The sequence below is a fragment of the Ambystoma mexicanum genome, chromosome 5q (genome assembly GCF_040938575.1).
Source record: "Ambystoma mexicanum isolate Mex_15411 chromosome 5q, UKY_AmexF1_1, whole genome shotgun sequence".
NCBI classification, from domain to species: Eukaryota; Metazoa; Chordata; class Amphibia; order Caudata; family Ambystomatidae; genus Ambystoma; species Ambystoma mexicanum.
This window is the reverse complement of record NC_090933.1, coordinates 71,195,763-71,213,109: the sequence shown is the minus strand read 5'-3', so window position 1 is coordinate 71,213,109 and position 17,347 is coordinate 71,195,763.

Genomic DNA, 17,347 nt, shown 5'->3' with positions numbered 1-17,347 from the left:
TTTGCGGGGATGGAATAAAGCAGGGCTAGCTAGGCAAAGCATGTGAGCTCTTGAGTGGAGGTGGTGAGCGGCTCTTAAAAGAGCCTTTGGGTTTCTTTGGTGCTGGGAACTGTGGTCTCACTTGGCACTGGTGTACTTGGTGACGGCTTTGGTGCCCTCGGACACAGCGTGCTTGGCCAGCTCGCCTGGCAGCAGGAGTCGCACTCCGGTCTGGATCTCCCTGGAGGTGAGGGTCCTGCGCTTGTTGTATTGAGCCAGGCGGGAGGCTTCCGCAGCGATGCGCTCGAAGATGTCATTGACAAACGAGTTCATGATGCCCATGGCCTTGGAAGAGATGCCGGTGTCAGGGTGCACCTGCTTCATCACCTTGTAGATGTAAATGGCATAGCTTTCCTTCCTGCTCCTCTTGCGCTTCTTCCCGTCCTTCTTGGGCGGCTTGGAGAGCGCTTTCTTGGGCGCTGGGGCGGACTTGGCTGGCTCAGGCATGGTCTCCGGCTGACGTCCACGCTGTGAGGAGAGAGAGAAATGAGTAAAACACTGCGCCCCCCGGCCCCTCTCTTTTATAGGCTGCCTGTGCTTAATCAGCTGCTGCCAGTCCCCGCTTGCTATTGGCCCGTATGGTTCTGTCGCTCCTCCGTGTCTGTGTGCCCGGCACAGAGCTCTGATTGGTTGGCAGGAGTAGTCTCCCCCTCCAATGGATGTTCATGCAGAGCCTAGGTTTTGTCCAATGAGAGTGCTCCACCGTGTCTTTATATGCCCGCCCTCCCATGCTCGGGGCATTACCAAGAAGAATACAAACCCACGACTACACACTCAACCCGAGAAGATGGAGTAATGAGGCTCAAGCCTCGGTATCCAAAAAATCACCGCTGATGGATAAAAATCTATCAGCAAGAAGAAGAACAAGCGCTCGGGGCATTACTTCCTCTTTGAACAAGCGAGCGCCTGTTTAACGCGTCATGTCTGGACGAGGAAAGCAAGGAGGGAAGGCCCGTGCTAAGGCCAAGACTCGCTCCTCCCGGGCGGGCTTGCAGTTCCCAGTAGGCCGTGTGCACAGGCTGCTGCGGAAGGGGAGCTACGGCGAGCGTGTGGGAGCCGGAGCCCCCGTCTACATGGCTGCCGTGCTCGAGTACCTGACTGCTGAGATCCTCGAGCTGGCCGGCAATGCCGCCCGGGACAACAAGAAGACCCGCATCATCCCCAGACACCTGCAGCTCGCCATCCGCAACGACGAGGAGCTCAACAAGCTGCTGGGCAAAGTTACCATTGCCCAGGGTGGTGTCCTGCCCAACATCCAGGCCGTGCTGCTGCCTAAGAAGACCGAGGGCCACAAGGCAGGGGGCAAAGCCAGCAAGTAACAGCCCAAGTTACACACTCCCCAACAAAAAAAACACAAAGGCTCTTTTAAGAGCCACTCACACACTCAGACAAAGAGCTCAGTACCTTGACAGCAGCGCCACCACTTTTCTACACTGCAACAGAGTATGTGTTTGTGTCACAAAAAGAGGGGCTGCATCACGGGTTGCGCGAAACCCCTGTAGGATGATCGCATGCTCCCGATGCCCATGCAGCTTTCTGGGTGCATGGGCAACGTAGGGGGGCACGCCGGACTGTGAGGCACAGATGGAAAGGGTGGGAGTGAGTGCAAAGGGGAGGGAGGGAGGGAGGTGTGTGTGTGTGTGTGTGTGTGTGTGTGTGTATGTACACCCCCGCAACCCCCAGACCCGTTATACCATTTAAGGGGGTTGGGGGACACCACGGCTCCCCTTAAATGGTATAAAGAGGTACACCTGTACCGGCTGAAACCACAGCATTTTTGCTGCAATTCTTTTTACCCGATATACCAAATAATGTCGCCATACATATAGTCGACGGGATACGGCACAGGGGACATTATTTATGGGGTAAATGGGAGCGGAGGTTTCCCCTGCAGGTTCCATGGGATAATAATGGCGCCATTCTTGCGTGGAGACATTTTTGCGGGGATATTATCACATGGAACTGTGCATTATTGGCAGGCTGACAACCCCCCTCCCCAACCCACCCTCCTGCTTCCCCGGCCAGTGCAGTGGGCCTGTGCAGCAGTGCCACTCAAGGAAGGTCCCGTGGCCCGAAGTACCAACAGCCCTGTTGTGTGGGCGCCCATTTGAATGTAAATGGGGGGAATGCGCCAAAAGAAACCAAGCCCACTTTAGAATTCCACTTGATAACTCTTTGTTTCGGCTCAAACTGTACCTACATGAGAATACATACCCAATTACAGATGGGAAGCCCCCTCCATCCCTGTCCCCAAAATCTCTCTTCCCTTCTGGTAAGCTGACTCGGGCACTCATGTGAGAGCAAAGAGGTCCCAGATGCCCTCTTTTAACGGCAGAAGGTACTGCGGCCTAGGTGGAGATGGCCGGGAAAGGCGGGATTATGCTGATAACTCCCAGAAGTACCTAGCAGCAGACAAAGCGGGGGACAGGCACGCCCCCCTCTAGCCATCCCCATAAGCCCCTGAGCAGGCCTCGAGAACTCTTGGGCCGGCCGGTCCACTGTGTCCCAAGAAGCCGGGGGTCACAGCACACTCTGAGTTACAAGTGCCTGTAGGTCAGCCCTGTTTTCCTGCCTATAGAACCTGGCCGTTCGGTCTTTGCTCCTAGGGGCCAGCCAGCCTGGAGTGTGGTCTTTGCTCCACTCTCTGCTGGGCCCAGAGCGTGGTCTCCACTCTCTGCTGGGCCCTGAGAGAGCCAGGAGCATGGCCTTTGCTTCACTCTCTGCTGGGCCCTGAGAGGGCCAGGAGCGGGGCCTTTGCTCCTCTCTCTCCCTCTCCTTGCCCAGCACCCCTGAGACAGCCAGGAGCATGGCATTTGCTCCACTCGCTGCTGGCCTCTCTCTTTGGGAAAGGCCGACCCAGCTTCCTTTTCTCTCCCTCCAGCCACCAGGTCAGTCGGGCCAACATCATACGTTGCTATTGTTGTTCGGCATTTAAATAGCGCTCTGTATATCATTGGTATGATCTCAAAGCGCATGTGGGTTGAACGCCCTTGGGGACCGTAGTCAAGGTCAGTCGAGAGAGAGTGGGCTAGCGTAGGGTGCTTGGGTGCACTCAATATGTGAGCAGCTGATACGATTGCCTGATGGTAGCTGCATCCTAACATTAGGTGCGGTGCTATTGAGAGATCATTTGAATGTGTGCGGTCTGGTGGTTGGTCTCCGAGACTGCATTCTGGCGGCATTAGGCCTGTGTAGAACGCTTATGTGTGCAGCTAGGCAGATTTTTTCGTGGGGTATAGCTGCGTTCTAGCAGGATGTTGAGGTGTTCATGGGGTCTAGTACCTATGCGAGCAGCTAGGCCGAAATTGATCGAGGGGTATAGCTGGGCTCGATTGTGTGTTGGTGTAAAGTAGAGAGTGAGCATAGTGATAGGAGAGCCGAGTGTCTGGAGTGGGTGTTTTGTTCTTATGCGCCCACTGTTCCAGGATTGCATTCTCGTGTTTCGCAGTAGCTGCACTCAGAGGAAAGGTAGATTCACAGCCAGGAGCCGAGTAAGATATGTTTGCTCAGGCAGAGGGTCATTCATTTTGGGCTCAGCACACTGCATCTCAGGGGCCCGTTTTCACTGGTTGTGGTTTATATTGGATATAGGGCAGGAGCTCTCTCGCACCAATGTAGTCACATCGAGCTGATTTTTCTGGTCCTTGGTTGCCGTTAATGGCGGGTTGCAGGGTAGATCTAGGCAGGATGGTAGGTTGCAGGACAGGAGTTATTTCTCATGCCAACAATATCCCTCCGGACAGCTTTAGGTCCACCATTCAAGCACTGGTCCTTTGCCACCTGGGCGGGGGCAACCCCCTCCTCGAAAAGGCCGCCCGCCGTCCTCCCTCGTGCCCCAGAGAAGTGTCCTACACTCAGCCACACGCTTCACCAGGGCTCTACGCAGGTACCACATCACCCCTCTCCTCATCGACCTTCACTGGCTCCCACTACGCACACGAATCACCTTAGAGTCTTGCCGCACCATCTATAAGGCGGTCGCCCGCAAGTCCCCCAGCTACCTCGCAGAGAAACTTAGCATCTCCAGCAGACAAACGCACCACCAGAAACCTGGACACGCACAGACTTGAAATCCGCCACTGCAAAAAGGAAAGGACCAAAAAACAAGCCTTCTCTGTCTACGCCCCGAGACCATGGAACCTCCTCCACGTCAGCATCAGACTTGCCCCACACGCTCCTACAATTCAGAAAAGAACTCAAGACGCACCTCTTCAAGGAGTCTCTCCCCCTCAATACCTAGGCCATCACGCCGCACCGCCTGGCTCGCTAGACGACGCCCGCCTCCCTCCTCCCCGCCACCCTCTACAGCTGTGCCCCTGCGTATCCTACCCCCTGGTGTATATCTGTTCCGTTTTTTTCCCTCTGAAAAGCACTCAGTTATGCATCTGCACTGTTGCATATCTGGGTAAAGCGCTCTGTCGTGTATCTGTGTTGGTGCATTCCTCTGTAAAGCCCGCTCCGTTGCTTCTCGAAGCTTGGTCCGCGCTCAATGAATACCATAACAATAATAATTCCATTCCGGGGATGCTGGTGCAGTCCCGGTTTTAACTTTGCATTCTGGGGCTTGTAGTCCTGGCCTTCCCCCTCATGTAGCCAGCAGTGCAAGTCCTTGAGCGCAAAGTTAAACCGACCGAGCGGGTCCGAGCCTGGGGAGAGCGTGGGCTGGCGATACCGGTTGACTCACCTTAGCCATGACGCTGGCCCAAAGGCAGCCGGTAGTGTCCGGCCTAGCTACCGCGTGGTGAAAGCAGTCCTATCCGAGGGATGTTTGCGTTTTCGAGGATGGCTGTAGAAGGTTGCTATGCGGTAGTTGGTTGGCCCTCTGACTGGGGGCAGCTGCACGTGTGTTTCTCAGATCGCTATGATGGCAAAGGAGGTTGTGTATCCTGCCTGCCCAGAGAACATATGAGAGAGCCAGAGAGATGTAAGCAGTGCATGAGCGGAACTCTCAAGTTTCCAGTGGCCAATGCGTCAGAAGGCCACCCAGTCCTGCCTCAACCCCCCTCTGTATTTTGGGTCCTTTTGATTTTTCTGCCCCGTTTGAAATGCAGAAGCACTACAAGTCCCAGAATTCCAAGCAAAAACAGAACTGGGTGGCTTTCCCAAACGTGGACCCGGAAAACGCGAGAGCCTTGCCATCGGGTGTCAGGTGGGGGAGTCAAGAGAAGGCGGTTGCTAGTTAGAACCGCTCTTAACTTTTCCCGCAACCACCTACCTCAATGGAGGCTCCTTTTATATCTTTTCCGGGGCGCTGGCCGCTTTCTTTTCTGTACTTGCTTGCCAGGCTAGGTGCTTCAAAAACATGTCCTCTGAAGTGGCCCCACGCCGCCACTTGTCGTGCCATACAAAATGACCAACTAAATAAAATGAATAAATCCCCCCTCCATCCCAGAGAGAGAGAGAGAGAGAGAGAGAGAGAGAGACAGACAGACAGACACTGTCAATCAAAAGAGGAATCTGTGAATAACTGGCAAGCCTCAGATTGGCTGTCCAATCATAGCCCTCCTGGTATGTGCGTGCCTGCGTGCGCGTGTCGATGCTTGCCAGCCTTTCAACAGGCCGACGTTCTGCCTCGGGCTCGTCACTGAGAGTGGCGGGCTTTTTCAAACCCGTTTCCTGCTATTGTCCCAGCCAATCGGAGCGTAGTTGGGTCTTCATCCGTCACAGACCATTGTACGTTGTCAGTAGAGAGGAAGCAAGTCGCGCAAGGTTGCCATGGCCCGTACGAAGCAGACTGCCCCAAGTCCACCGGAGGCAAGGCACCCCCGCAAGCAGCTGGCCACCAAAGCTGCCCGCAAGAGCGCCCCTGCGACTGGTGGGGTCAAGAAACCGCACCGCTATCGGCCGGGCACCGTGGCCCTCAGAGAGATCCGGCGCTACCAGAAATCTACTGAGCTGCTCATCCGGAAACTGCCCTTCCAGCGCTTGGTGCGGGAGATCGCACAGGATTTCAAGACCGACCTGCGCTTCCAGAGCTCAGCAGTCATGGCCCTGCAGGAGGCCAGCGAGGCCCTTTGAGGACACCAACCTCTGCGCCATCCACGCCAAGCGAGTGACCATTATGCCCAAGGACATCCAGCTGGCCCGCCGCATCCGGGGCGAGAGGGCCCGAGGGGCACCGGCAGCAAGACCCCACCACCACAAAGGCTCTTTTAAGAGCCGACACGTTGTCACACACAAGAGCTGCTCAACTCTGCCTCTCGAGGCGCCTCTCTTCACTGCACAGGCGGCTAGGCCGTCTCTCAAACCCAAGGCAAACATGCAAACGCTCCTACCTGTCTTGGCAACACCCCCTCCCCAAAAAATGCCCATCTGGGCAGCTTTGGCGACCAGTTATTTGTGCGCTTGTGGCGGTCGGATTTGATGTGATGGCTTGTACCTTTTAGCGGGAGCACAGCCAGCTCGTAACCCGAGCCCTCCACTCCCCCCCTCCCGCCCCCCCTCAGAGCGATCTCTGAACTCGAAGCCCCCCACCCCACATCACGTTTCTATAAGGCCTGCCTTGAGGCTGGATTCCAACCGCTTCTAAGCGCTGTGTGCTAATGGTCGGTTTTCCGCCCGCCGTCCCCCTCCTCACAGGCAGACCGAATGGTGAAGTACCTGCTCCCTGTCGGGCTCGGGGACAGAGGGGTGTGCTGCGAGCGCTTCCCTGGCAGTGCTGCCTTACATAGCCTGTCCTGTACATTAAGCCGAGCTCCCAGAGATTTCCCTCCCAGCCCAGCAAATGTGTCAAGTAGGGTGCGTGACTCCTGCCACAGCGCAGAGAAATAATTTGCTTACGCCGCCCCCGAGACCGTAGTCCTTATTTGATATCATTGGCCTTATGTTTTGCGGGGATGGAATAAAGCAGGGCTAGCTAGGCAAAGCATGTGAGCTCTTGAGTGGAGGTGGTGAGCGGCTCTTAAAAGAGCCTTTGGGTTTCTTTGGTGCTGGGAACTGTGGTCTCACTTGGCACTGGTGTACTTGGTGACGGCTTTGGTGCCCTCGGACACAGCGTGCTTGGCCAGCTCGCCTGGCAGCAGGAGTCGCACTCCGGTCTGGATCTCCCTGGAGGTGAGGGTCCTGCGCTTGTTGTATTGAGCCAGGCGGGAGGCTTCCGCAGCGATGCGCTCGAAGATGTCATTGACAAACGAGTTCATGATGCCCATGGCCTTGGAAGAGATGCCGGTGTCAGGGTGCACCTGCTTCATCACCTTGTAGATGTAAATGGCATAGCTTTCCTTCCTGCTCCTCTTGCGCTTCTTCCCGTCCTTCTTGGGCGGCTTGGAGAGCGCTTTCTTGGGCGCTGGGGCGGACTTGGCTGGCTCAGGCATGGTCTCCGGCTGACGTCCACGCTGTGAGGAGAGAGAGAAATGAGTAAAACACTGCGCCCCCCGGCCCCTCTCTTTTATAGGCTGCCTGTGCTTAATCAGCTGCTGCCAGTCCCCGCTTGCTATTGGCCCGTATGGTTCTGTCGCTCCTCCGTGTCTGTGTGCCCGGCACAGAGCTCTGATTGGTTGGCAGGAGTAGTCTCCCCCTCCAATGGATGTTCATGCAGAGCCTAGGTTTTGTCCAATGAGAGTGCTCCACCGTGTCTTTATATGCCCGCCCTCCCATGCTCGGGGCATTACTTCCTCTTTGAACAAGCGAGCGCCTGTTTAACGCGTCATGTCTGGACGAGGAAAGCAAGGAGGGAAGGCCCGTGCTAAGGCCAAGACTCGCTCCTCCCGGGCGGGCTTGCAGTTCCCAGTAGGCCGTGTGCACAGGCTGCTGCGGAAGGGGAGCTACGGCGAGCGTGTGGGAGCCGGAGCCCCCGTCTACATGGCTGCCGTGCTCGAGTACCTGACTGCTGAGATCCTCGAGCTGGCCGGCAATGCCGCCCGGGACAACAAGAAGACCCGCATCATCCCCAGACACCTGCAGCTCGCCATCCGCAACGACGAGGAGCTCAACAAGCTGCTGGGCAAAGTTACCATTGCCCAGGGTGGTGTCCTGCCCAACATCCAGGCCGTGCTGCTGCCTAAGAAGACCGAGGGCCACAAGGCAGGGGGCAAAGCCAGCAAGTAACAGCCCAAGTTACACACTCCCCAACAAAAAAAACACAAAGGCTCTTTTAAGAGCCACTCACACACTCAGACAAAGAGCTCAGTACCTTGACAGCAGCGCCACCACTTTTCTACACTGCAACAGAGTATGTGTTTGTGTCACAAAAAGAGGGGCTGCATCACGGGTTGCGCGAAACCCCTGTAGGATGATCGCATGCTCCCGATGCCCATGCAGCTTTCTGGGTGCATGGGCAACGTAGGGGGGCACGCCGGACTGTGAGGCACAGATGGAAAGGGTGGGAGTGAGTGCAAAGGGGAGGGAGGGAGGGAGGGAGGTGTGTGTGTGTGTGTGTGTGTGTGTGTGTGTGTGTGTGTGTGTGTGTGTGTGTGTGTGTGTGTGTGTGTGTGTGTGTGTGTGTGTGTGTGTGTGTGTGTGTGTGTGTGTGTGTGTGTGTGTGTGTGTGTGTGTGTGTGTGTGTGTGTGTGTGTGTGTGTGTGTGTGTGTGTGTGTGTGTGTGTGTGTGTGTGTGTGTGTGTGTGTGTGTGTGTGTGTGTGTGTGTGTGTGTGTGTGTGTGTGTGTGTGTGTGTGTGTGTGTGTGTGTACACCCCCGCAACCCCCAGACCCGTTATACCATTTAAGGGGGTTGGGGGACACCACGGCTCCCCTTAAATGGTATAAAGAGGTACACCTGTACCGGCTGAAACCACAGCATTTTTGCTGCAATTCTTTTTACCCGATATACCAAATAATGTCGCCATACATATAGTCGACGGGATACGGCACAGGGGACATTATTTATGGGGTAAATGGGAGCGGAGGTTTCCCCTGCAGGTTCCATGGGATAATAATGGCGCCATTCTTGCGTGGAGACATTTTTGCGGGGATATTATCACATGGAACTGTGCATTATTGGCAGGCTGACAACCCCCCTCCCCAACCCACCCTCCTGCTTCCCCGGCCAGTGCAGTGGGCCTGTGCAGCAGTGCCACTCAAGGAAGGTCCCGTGGCCCGAAGTACCAACAGCCCTGTTGTGTGGGCGCCCATTTGAATGTAAATGGGGGGAATGCGCCAAAAGAAACCAAGCCCACTTTAGAATTCCACTTGATAACTCTTTGTTTCGGCTCAAACTGTACCTACATGAGAATACATACCCAATTACAGATGGGAAGCCCCCTCCATCCCTGTCCCCAAAATCTCTCTTCCCTTCTGGTAAGCTGACTCGGGCACTCATGTGAGAGCAAAGAGGTCCCAGATGCCCTCTTTTAACGGCAGAAGGTACTGCGGCCTAGGTGGAGATGGCCGGGAAAGGCGGGATTATGCTGATAACTCCCAGAAGTACCTAGCAGCAGACAAAGCGGGGGACAGGCACGCCCCCCTCTAGCCATCCCCATAAGCCCCTGAGCAGGCCTCGAGAACTCTTGGGCCGGCCGGTCCACTGTGTCCCAAGAAGCCGGGGGTCACAGCACACTCTGAGTTACAAGTGCCTGTAGGTCAGCCCTGTTTTCCTGCCTATAGAACCTGGCCGTTCGGTCTTTGCTCCTAGGGGCCAGCCAGCCTGGAGTGTGGTCTTTGCTCCACTCTCTGCTGGGCCCAGAGCGTGGTCTCCACTCTCTGCTGGGCCCTGAGAGAGCCAGGAGCATGGCCTTTGCTTCACTCTCTGCTGGGCCCTGAGAGGGCCAGGAGCGGGGCCTTTGCTCCTCTCTCTCCCTCTCCTTGCCCAGCACCCCTGAGACAGCCAGGAGCATGGCATTTGCTCCACTCGCTGCTGGCCTCTCTCTTTGGGAAAGGCCGACCCAGCTTCCTTTTCTCTCCCTCCAGCCACCAGGTCAGTCGGGCCAACATCATACGTTGCTATTGTTGTTCGGCATTTAAATAGCGCTCTGTATATCATTGGTATGATCTCAAAGCGCATGTGGGTTGAACGCCCTTGGGGACCGTAGTCAAGGTCAGTCGAGAGAGAGTGGGCTAGCGTAGGGTGCTTGGGTGCACTCAATATGTGAGCAGCTGATACGATTGCCTGATGGTAGCTGCATCCTAACATTAGGTGCGGTGCTATTGAGAGATCATTTGAATGTGTGCGGTCTGGTGGTTGGTCTCCGAGACTGCATTCTGGCGGCATTAGGCCTGTGTAGAACGCTTATGTGTGCAGCTAGGCAGATTTTTTCGTGGGGTATAGCTGCGTTCTAGCAGGATGTTGAGGTGTTCATGGGGTCTAGTACCTATGCGAGCAGCTAGGCCGAAATTGATCGAGGGGTATAGCTGGGCTCGATTGTGTGTTGGTGTAAAGTAGAGAGTGAGCATAGTGATAGGAGAGCCGAGTGTCTGGAGTGGGTGTTTTGTTCTTATGCGCCCACTGTTCCAGGATTGCATTCTCGTGTTTCGCAGTAGCTGCACTCAGAGGAAAGGTAGATTCACAGCCAGGAGCCGAGTAAGATATGTTTGCTCAGGCAGAGGGTCATTCATTTTGGGCTCAGCACACTGCATCTCAGGGGCCCGTTTTCACTGGTTGTGGTTTATATTGGATATAGGGCAGGAGCTCTCTCGCACCAATGTAGTCACATCGAGCTGATTTTTCTGGTCCTTGGTTGCCGTTAATGGCGGGTTGCAGGGTAGATCTAGGCAGGATGGTAGGTTGCAGGACAGGAGTTATTTCTCATGCCAACAATATCCCTCCGGACAGCTTTAGGTCCACCATTCAAGCACTGGTCCTTTGCCACCTGGGCGGGGGCAACCCCCTCCTCGAAAAGGCCGCCCGCCGTCCTCCCTCGTGCCCCAGAGAAGTGTCCTACACTCAGCCACACGCTTCACCAGGGCTCTACGCAGGTACCACATCACCCCTCTCCTCATCGACCTTCACTGGCTCCCACTACGCACACGAATCACCTTAGAGTCTTGCCGCACCATCTATAAGGCGGTCGCCCGCAAGTCCCCCAGCTACCTCGCAGAGAAACTTAGCATCTCCAGCAGACAAACGCACCACCAGAAACCTGGACACGCACAGACTTGAAATCCGCCACTGCAAAAAGGAAAGGACCAAAAAACAAGCCTTCTCTGTCTACGCCCCGAGACCATGGAACCTCCTCCACGTCAGCATCAGACTTGCCCCACACGCTCCTACAATTCAGAAAAGAACTCAAGACGCACCTCTTCAAGGAGTCTCTCTCCCTCAATACCTAGGCCATCACGCCGCACCGCCTGGCTCGCTAGACGACGCCCGCCTCCCTCCTCCCCGCCACCCTCTACAGCTGTGCCCCTGCGTATCCTACCCCCTGGTGTATATCTGTTCCGTTTTTTTCCCTCTGAAAAGCACTCAGTTATGCATCTGCACTGTTGCATATCTGGGTAAAGCGCTCTGTCGTGTATCTGTGTTGGTGCATTCCTCTGTAAAGCCCGCTCCGTTGCTTCTCGAAGCTTGGTCCGCGCTCAATGAATACCATAACAATAATAATTCCATTCCGGGGATGCTGGTGCAGTCCCGGTTTTAACTTTGCATTCTGGGGCTTGTAGTCCTGGCCTTCCCCCTCATGTAGCCAGCAGTGCAAGTCCTTGAGCGCAAAGTTAAACCGACCGAGCGGGTCCGAGCCTGGGGAGAGCGTGGGCTGGCGATACCGGTTGACTCACCTTAGCCATGACGCTGGCCCAAAGGCAGCCGGTAGTGTCCGGCCTAGCTACCGCGTGGTGAAAGCAGTCCTATCCGAGGGATGTTTGCGTTTTCGAGGATGGCTGTAGAAGGTTGCTATGCGGTAGTTGGTTGGCCCTCTGACTGGGGGCAGCTGCACGTGTGTTTCTCAGATCGCTATGATGGCAAAGGAGGTTGTGTATCCTGCCTGCCCAGAGAACATATGAGAGAGCCAGAGAGATGTAAGCAGTGCATGAGCGGAACTCTCAAGTTTCCAGTGGCCAATGCGTCAGAAGGCCACCCAGTCCTGCCTCAACCCCCCTCTGTATTTTGGGTCCTTTTGATTTTTCTGCCCCGTTTGAAATGCAGAAGCACTACAAGTCCCAGAATTCCAAGCAAAAACAGAACTGGGTGGCTTTCCCAAACGTGGACCCGGAAAACGCGAGAGCCTTGCCATCGGGTGTCAGGTGGGGGAGTCAAGAGAAGGCGGTTGCTAGTTAGAACCGCTCTTAACTTTTCCCGCAACCACCTACCTCAATGGAGGCTCCTTTTATATCTTTTCCGGGGCGCTGGCCGCTTTCTTTTCTGTACTTGCTTGCCAGGCTAGGTGCTTCAAAAACATGTCCTCTGAAGTGGCCCCACGCCGCCACTTGTCGTGCCATACAAAATGACCAACTAAATAAAATGAATAAATCCCCCCTCCATCCCAGAGAGAGAGAGAGAGAGAGAGAGAGAGAGAGAGAGACAGACAGACAGACACTGTCAATCAAAAGAGGAATCTGTGAATAACTGGCAAGCCTCAGATTGGCTGTCCAATCATAGCCCTCCTGGTATGTGCGTGCCTGCGTGCGCGTGTCGATGCTTGCCAGCCTTTCAACAGGCCGACGTTCTGCCTCGGGCTCGTCACTGAGAGTGGCGGGCTTTTTCAAACCCGTTTCCTGCTATTGTCCCAGCCAATCGGAGCGTAGTTGGGTCTTCATCCGTCACAGACCATTGTACGTTGTCAGTAGAGAGGAAGCAAGTCGCGCAAGGTTGCCATGGCCCGTACGAAGCAGACTGCCCCAAGTCCACCGGAGGCAAGGCACCCCCGCAAGCAGCTGGCCACCAAAGCTGCCCGCAAGAGCGCCCCTGCGACTGGTGGGGTCAAGAAACCGCACCGCTATCGGCCGGGCACCGTGGCCCTCAGAGAGATCCGGCGCTACCAGAAATCTACTGAGCTGCTCATCCGGAAACTGCCCTTCCAGCGCTTGGTGCGGGAGATCGCACAGGATTTCAAGACCGACCTGCGCTTCCAGAGCTCAGCAGTCATGGCCCTGCAGGAGGCCAGCGAGGCCCTTTGAGGACACCAACCTCTGCGCCATCCACGCCAAGCGAGTGACCATTATGCCCAAGGACATCCAGCTGGCCCGCCGCATCCGGGGCGAGAGGGCCCGAGGGGCACCGGCAGCAAGACCCCACCACCACAAAGGCTCTTTTAAGAGCCGACACGTTGTCACACACAAGAGCTGCTCAACTCTGCCTCTCGAGGCGCCTCTCTTCACTGCACAGGCGGCTAGGCCGTCTCTCAAACCCAAGGCAAACATGCAAACGCTCCTACCTGTCTTGGCAACACCCCCTCCCCAAAAAATGCCCATCTGGGCAGCTTTGGCGACCAGTTATTTGTGCGCTTGTGGCGGTCGGATTTGATGTGATGGCTTGTACCTTTTAGCGGGAGCACAGCCAGCTCGTAACCCGAGCCCTCCACTCCCCCCCTCCCGCCCCCCCTCAGAGCGATCTCTGAACTCGAAGCCCCCCACCCCACATCACGTTTCTATAAGGCCTGCCTTGAGGCTGGATTCCAACCGCTTCTAAGCGCTGTGTGCTAATGGTCGGTTTTCCGCCCGCCGTCCCCCTCCTCACAGGCAGACCGAATGGTGAAGTACCTGCTCCCTGTCGGGCTCGGGGACAGAGGGGTGTGCTGCGAGCGCTTCCCTGGCAGTGCTGCCTTACATAGCCTGTCCTGTACATTAAGCCGAGCTCCCAGAGATTTCCCTCCCAGCCCAGCAAATGTGTCAAGTAGGGTGCGTGACTCCTGCCACAGCGCAGAGAAATAATTTGCTTACGCCGCCCCCGAGACCGTAGTCCTTATTTGATATCATTGGCCTTATGTTTTGCGGGGATGGAATAAAGCAGGGCTAGCTAGGCAAAGCATGTGAGCTCTTGAGTGGAGGTGGTGAGCGGCTCTTAAAAGAGCCTTTGGGTTTCTTTGGTGCTGGGAACTGTGGTCTCACTTGGCACTGGTGTACTTGGTGACGGCTTTGGTGCCCTCGGACACAGCGTGCTTGGCCAGCTCGCCTGGCAGCAGGAGTCGCACTCCGGTCTGGATCTCCCTGGAGGTGAGGGTCCTGCGCTTGTTGTATTGAGCCAGGCGGGAGGCTTCCGCAGCGATGCGCTCGAAGATGTCATTGACAAACGAGTTCATGATGCCCATGGCCTTGGAAGAGATGCCGGTGTCAGGGTGCACCTGCTTCATCACCTTGTAGATGTAAATGGCATAGCTTTCCTTCCTGCTCCTCTTGCGCTTCTTCCCGTCCTTCTTGGGCGGCTTGGAGAGCGCTTTCTTGGAGCCCTTCTTGGGCGCTGGGGCGGACTTGGCTGGCTCAGGCATGGTCTCCGGCTGACGTCCACGCTGTGAGGAGAGAGAGAAATGAGTAAAACACTGCGCCCCCCGGCCCCTCTCTTTTATAGGCTGCCTGTGCTTAATCAGCTGCTGCCAGTCCCCGCTTGCTATTGGCCCGTATGGTTCTGTCGCTCCTCCGTGTCTGTGTGCCCGGCACAGAGCTCTGATTGGTTGGCAGGAGTAGTCTCCCCCTCCAATGGATGTTCATGCAGAGCCTAGGTTTTGTCCAATGAGAGTGCTCCACCGTGTCTTTATATGCCCGCCCTCCCATGCTCGGGGCATTACTTCCTCTTTGAACAAGCGAGCGCCTGTTTAACGCGTCATGTCTGGACGAGGAAAGCAAGGAGGGAAGGCCCGTGCTAAGGCCAAGACTCGCTCCTCCCGGGCGGGCTTGCAGTTCCCAGTAGGCCGTGTGCACAGGCTGCTGCGGAAGGGGAGCTACGGCGAGCGTGTGGGAGCCGGAGCCCCCGTCTACATGGCTGCCGTGCTCGAGTACCTGACTGCTGAGATCCTCGAGCTGGCCGGCAATGCCGCCCGGGACAACAAGAAGACCCGCATCATCCCCAGACACCTGCAGCTCGCCATCCGCAACGACGAGGAGCTCAACAAGCTGCTGGGCAAAGTTACCATTGCCCAGGGTGGTGTCCTGCCCAACATCCAGGCCGTGCTGCTGCCTAAGAAGACCGAGGGCCACAAGGCAGGGGGCAAAGCCAGCAAGTAACAGCCCAAGTTACACACTCCCCAACAAAAAAAACACAAAGGCTCTTTTAAGAGCCACTCACACACTCAGACAAAGAGCTCAGTACCTTGACAGCAGCGCCACCACTTTTCTACACTGCAACAGAGTATGTGTTTGTGTCACAAAAAGAGGGGCTGCATCACGGGTTGCGCGAAACCCCTGTAGGATGATCGCATGCTCCCGATGCCCATGCAGCTTTCTGGGTGCATGGGCAACGTAGGGGGGCACGCCGGACTGTGAGGCACAGATGGAAAGGGTGGGAGTGAGTGCAAAGGGGAGGGAGGGAGGGAGGTGTGTGTGTGTGTGTGTGTGTGTGTGTGTGTGTATGTACACCCCCGCAACCCCCAGACCCGTTATACCATTTAAGGGGGTTGGGGGACACCACGGCTCCCCTTAAATGGTATAAAGAGGTACACCTGTACCGGCTGAAACCACAGCATTTTTGCTGCAATTCTTTTTACCCGATATACCAAATAATGTCGCCATACATATAGTCGACGGGATACGGCACAGGGGACATTATTTATGGGGTAAATGGGAGCGGAGGTTTCCCCTGCAGGTTCCATGGGATAATAATGGCGCCATTCTTGCGTGGAGACATTTTTGCGGGGATATTATCACATGGAACTGTGCATTATTGGCAGGCTGACAACCCCCCTCCCCAACCCACCCTCCTGCTTCCCCGGCCAGTGCAGTGGGCCTGTGCAGCAGTGCCACTCAAGGAAGGTCCCGTGGCCCGAAGTACCAACAGCCCTGTTGTGTGGGCGCCCATTTGAATGTAAATGGGGGGAATGCGCCAAAAGAAACCAAGCCCACTTTAGAATTCCACTTGATAACTCTTTGTTTCGGCTCAAACTGTACCTACATGAGAATACATACCCAATTACAGATGGGAAGCCCCCTCCATCCCTGTCCCCAAAATCTCTCTTCCCTTCTGGTAAGCTGACTCGGGCACTCATGTGAGAGCAAAGAGGTCCCAGATGCCCTCTTTTAACGGCAGAAGGTACTGCGGCCTAGGTGGAGATGGCCGGGAAAGGCGGGATTATGCTGATAACTCCCAGAAGTACCTAGCAGCAGACAAAGCGGGGGACAGGCACGCCCCCCTCTAGCCATCCCCATAAGCCCCTGAGCAGGCCTCGAGAACTCTTGGGCCGGCCGGTCCACTGTGTCCCAAGAAGCCGGGGGTCACAGCACACTCTGAGTTACAAGTGCCTGTAGGTCAGCCCTGTTTTCCTGCCTATAGAACCTGGCCGTTCGGTCTTTGCTCCTAGGGGCCAGCCAGCCTGGAGTGTGGTCTTTGCTCCACTCTCTGCTGGGCCCAGAGCGTGGTCTCCACTCTCTGCTGGGCCCTGAGAGAGCCAGGAGCATGGCCTTTGCTTCACTCTCTGCTGGGCCCTGAGAGGGCCAGGAGCGGGGCCTTTGCTCCTCTCTCTCCCTCTCCTTGCCCAGCACCCCTGAGACAGCCAGGAGCATGGCATTTGCTCCACTCGCTGCTGGCCTCTCTCTTTGGGAAAGGCCGACCCAGCTTCCTTTTCTCTCCCTCCAGCCACCAGGTCAGTCGGGCCAACATCATACGTTGCTATTGTTGTTCGGCATTTAAATAGCGCTCTGTATATCATTGGTATGATCTCAAAGCGCATGTGGGTTGAACGCCCTTGGGGACCGTAGTCAAGGTCAGTCGAGAGAGAGTGGGCTAGCGTAGGGTGCTTGGGTGCACTCAATATGTGAGCAGCTGATACGATTGCCTGATGGTAGCTGCATCCTAACATTAGGTGCGGTGCTATTGAGAGATCATTTGAATGTGTGCGGTCTGGTGGTTGGTCTCCGAGACTGCATTCTGGCGGCATTAGGCCTGTGTAGAACGCTTATGTGTGCAGCTAGGCAGATTTTTTCGTGGGGTATAGCTGCGTTCTAGCAGGATGTTGAGGTGTTCATGGGGTCTAGTACCTATGCGAGCAGCTAGGCCGAAATTGATCGAGGGGTATAGCTGGGCTCGATTGTGTGTTGGTGTAAAGTAGAGAGTGAGCATAGTGATAGGAGAGCCGAGTGTCTGGAGTGGGTGTTTTGTTCTTATGCGCCCACTGTTCCAGGATTGCATTCTCGTGTTTCGCAGTAGCTGCACTCAGAGGAAAGGTAGATTCACAGCCAGGAGCCGAGTAAGATATGTTTGCTCAGGCAGAGGGTCATTCATTTTGGGCTCAGCACACTGCATCTCAGGGGCCCGTTTTCACTGGTTGTGGTTTATATTGGATATAGGGCAGGAGC